At 34.9% G+C, this 4286-nt stretch overlaps 1 long non-coding RNA gene across 1 annotated transcript; it reads left to right on the forward strand.

The window, feature by feature from the left end:
• Positions 1-1720: 1720 nt before the first annotated feature.
• On the forward strand, positions 1721-3157 carry LOC132033819 (uncharacterized). Its single transcript, XR_009408876.1, has 2 exons — positions 1721-2259; positions 2547-3157. It is a non-coding gene; the product is annotated as an uncharacterized LOC132033819 (long non-coding RNA).
• The last annotated feature ends 1129 nt before the right edge of the window (positions 3158-4286 follow it).

The following is a 4286-nucleotide window of genomic DNA, read 5'->3' on the forward strand; positions in this document are numbered from 1 at the left end:
ACTCAAGGACATAAGAAGGGAATATAGCCCCTCAGAAAGAATAATAGAACACTCGAAAATCATGTAACAATATGACAAGCTCTACTTAGACAATTTCTGGTCACAAGGTTATTACGCTCTTGCCTTATATGGAATCATACCAAGAAAAGAAGGAACAGCCTTAACATACCTTTTCGGTCTCTCTACTACTTAAGGCTTATCCTTCCAAGCTCGTAAATCTACATTCAAGAGGATTCATACTATTATTAGGCTTATCATCATATGCTTATCTTGAGCCTTCAAATTAAATTCTCTTATAATCCGCCGAAATTCGGACAAAGATCTCTCCGGTTTATATCCCTATCCCGAAATCTCAATACCAACAACCAACAATAACAACAACAACACTAATATCAACAACATCATCATCAATACTAAAATACTCCATAAAACATCCCACACGATGTTTATCCGATTTCTCAACCAACAATTGCATTATACGATCATTTAATAGTTCTATCCCAGTAAATAAACCTAAATCAATGTCAATAAGGTAAGATTCATACCTTGTTCCCACTAGAACAACAATTTCTTTAATATCCGCCTTGAATCCAAGCCAAGATTCCTCGCAATACGATATTATAATTGCAACTATACGCTGTCTGAACCTAAATCCGGAGATTCCACTTGATTTGGACTAAGCTTTTATGGGTGGAAGTTGGGGAAAGATTCCAGAAAGTTTGGGAGAGTTTTTGGGGTGTTTGGATGAAAACATAAGGGGGTAAATCCCCTTTTGTAATGTTCTAGAGTCGGTTTGCATCGACCTAGAATTTGCTCAGTCGGTTCGCGCCACCTTGGGGCCCGTTCGCGCTGAGTTATCCCTTGCTCCTCTACGCGTTCGCGCTACCTCCAGGAGCATTCACGCAGAGTTAATCTCCGTACTGGCAGTCCATCTTAAAATGCTTATAACGTTTGATTCTGATGTCGGATCGACGCGCTGTTTGTTGCGTTGGAAACTAGACTTTCTGAACTTCAATTTAGGCTTTTGTTTCACGTCAAAACTCCTGATATAATAGGAGATATTCCTTTCTTAATTTTGACTAAAATTGTCGTACAAACCTTGCCCAACTTTTCTGCAATGTTCCAAAACTTAGTTTCCTTGATTCACTTGTTCTCCAATCCTTCCATAACCTATTACATGAACTTAAACCCTTATAACCATAAGATAGGTGCATATAATCTCATATATCCTAGACAATAACTCCAGTTTGTACAATTGGACAACTATCACCTAACGAATCTCAACGTATAAAGCTACGAGGTGTAACACCAAGATTCTAGAAGTTCAATTCTACTCCCCAATTGCCAAATTAGCTCAAGTATTGATCAGTTTCATCATTCAAGTCAAAACCTCTAATCTATCTATATAGAATAGGATAGGCAAAAGAAGGATAGGATGACAAGTGTCATCACCACAAAAATCAGAATTTAAAAATATAAAATAAATAATAAATAAAACTGCAAGGATCAAATTGATCAGCAAAGAAATAAATAAAAAAAATAAGATAATTGCAAATTCAAAAACCTCTACAACAAATTAGATTACTGCACACCATATTGTCAAGTTATTAACATTACGCGCAGATGGCTTTCTCTCTCACTTCTCCTTTTCTTTCTTTTCCTCCATACTTACGGTTTCCTTGCGGCTGCATTCCAACCTCCAATTTGCCCAGGTAAGTTAACCATTTTTTTTTGGGTATGTTCTATTTGTTGTTGCATTTCATATTAACACATGTATAAACTGTAAATGATACAAATATGTTTCAGATACAGATGTGTTTATAAATTTGTGGGGGGTAAGACAGGATTTCGAGGACGAAATGGGCTATTTGAAGGTTTTATTATGGGATGAAATTGGTTATTTATTTGTTTCCGTTCTACTGTGGAGGTCTTCTTTCTTTTGCACATAACATATTTGATGAAAGTCCTGTTCAGACACTCAAATGAAACCAACTTATTCATCGCTTTCAATTTCTACTTTGCTTCAACTCTAGTCACACTAGAAATAGAGTAAATCAATCATCAAACAATAATCAACAATTTCAGTTTCAATGCCATTTGAAAATAGAGAATAAATCAACAGTCCACAGATCAAACCAAGTTCAGTTTGTTGTTGTCTGGGGTTTCAGCGACGACATTTGTATTCTATGTTTGCAACAGAAATTCTAATGCCATACAGATTCCTATTACTCCTATCAATCGCAATATTTATCATACCAGGTAAACTTTTGAGTTCTTATTTTATTTATTTTTCTTTTTGAATTTAATTCTGTGATCCAATTTGGGTAGTAATTTGTGATAGTTTGTGCTGAAGGTTTATAACAATTTGTGGTAAAAAGGACTCAAGAATGATGTTTATTGATGTAATAAGTAGGTCAGCACATTAATTACTTAGAGTTTAAAACAAACATTTATGGATATCAGTTTCATTAAGGTTATGCGATTATTTCAATTTGATAGAACTATATTAAGAAAGGTGATGTCTTTCTTCATTCTTTTTGTATCAGTGTTCTGTTTTTAGATGGTGGCTATGAGGCGGTGAAGAAGGAGAGGCAACTAAGGGGCTGACAATAATGGCTTAAAGACAGTGGAGTTTTGTGGTCGTTGTTCAGTGAACGAGGGACAACTGGGTTATTTTGGTGAAGAAGATGAATAAGTGGCTGAATTCCGATCTTCATTGTAGCCCATGTGTAAGAAAAAGAAGATCCAAAATGGTCAATTGTTCTCCAACAAAAAAATTAATGAAGAATCTCCCAAATTTTCACCCACAAGTAAACATAATATTCTCTCCTTTCTTGGAATAATTTATGTATTTTGGTTTCTGAGTTTGTGGTCAGATCTGAATGTATTCCATAGCGATCTCGGGATTTATGGGGAGTGTTTGATTTCCACATTGCGTTATCGCGATTTTGAGTTTGTTTTGTCTTGTACTATGTACACTAGGATCGATCGCCTGTGTCATTTAGATTCTCCAGTAGATTTAGTTTCACTTTTTAGCCTAGATGTTGTGCAGGTCTTTTTGCGTCTCCTATTATATATAGATAGATTGTTTCCATATAAAAGTTTGAGATATTCTTTACACATGAATTGGGCTGTATTGAAACTTAATTTTGATCCATGTGTTTAATTTCTTTTTTCCCCTAGAGGTTTTAATGTCACTTTTTTAATAACTCAGCTATTAAAGATGTCTCTTTGAGAAGGTGTTACTGGTATGACTCTACAAAAAATTGATTTTGCTTCACTAGAGCTTGGTAAACTGTTTACGTCATCTGTGAAGAAATTGACTATAGCTATTAGGAAAACAATCTTGAGAAGTGGTAAAATTTTCTTCAGTAAATCATCGAGATTATTGTTGTTGCTGTTAATTTTATAACATTGTCCCAGTTGTTGTTTGACTTATTTCATGCTATTGTGATGTTGTATAAATATAAGTGCCATTCCCTCCATCCCAATTTATGTGATATCGTGTGACTAGATGCGGAGTTTAAGAAAGAAATGAATATTTTTGAACCTTATGGTCCAAAACAAGCCATAGATATTTGTGTGGCTGTAAATCATTTCACCTTAGGATTTCTTGCAGTGAGTTTATAAGTACCGGTTGGGCCAATACTCCCATATTTAATCTATTGCTTGTGTGAATTCCACTTAAATGTCATGGCATGTCATCTTGCTCATGCATTACTATCCCATGCTCTTTTGGTCATTTAAACTTAGGTGTTGTTGGATTTTTCGGCTCACATATGCTTATGAGGAGGATTTATAGAAACATCAAACTATAATGTCTCAAATCTGCCTATGAGGAGGATTTATAGGAGTCCGTTGTTCCATTTGCTTGATAACTGACAGTAACATCACGAAAAAACTAATGAACCATGTATCTTAGTCAGAATTCAATGGGTTTATTTATAGTAGCTACCTATGCTTGAGTTCTGGAGAGCCTGAAAATTTTCTCCCCATTCTTTGGGCTGTAAAAAGATCTCCTATAGATGATCTCCATTCTTCGATAGTAACATTATTAATATAATGTTGCTAACAATCTCTCTGCAGTTCACTCTCTTTTATTTAGTTTTTTTTCAGTGTGTTTTTGGATGGTATAAATTAGCTTTTATCTGGTGGAAAGAATAGTTGAATGCTTCATTAGAATATTTTTCTGATTTCATTTCTATTGATGATGCAAGATCTGCATCATGTCGTAGTGTTAAAATCTATAATATCTCGAACTTCTCGTTGCTTAATCACGCTCCCTT

This window comes from Lycium ferocissimum, chromosome 2 (genome assembly GCF_029784015.1).
Source record: "Lycium ferocissimum isolate CSIRO_LF1 chromosome 2, AGI_CSIRO_Lferr_CH_V1, whole genome shotgun sequence".
In the NCBI taxonomy this organism is placed as follows: Eukaryota; Viridiplantae; Streptophyta; class Magnoliopsida; order Solanales; family Solanaceae; genus Lycium; species Lycium ferocissimum.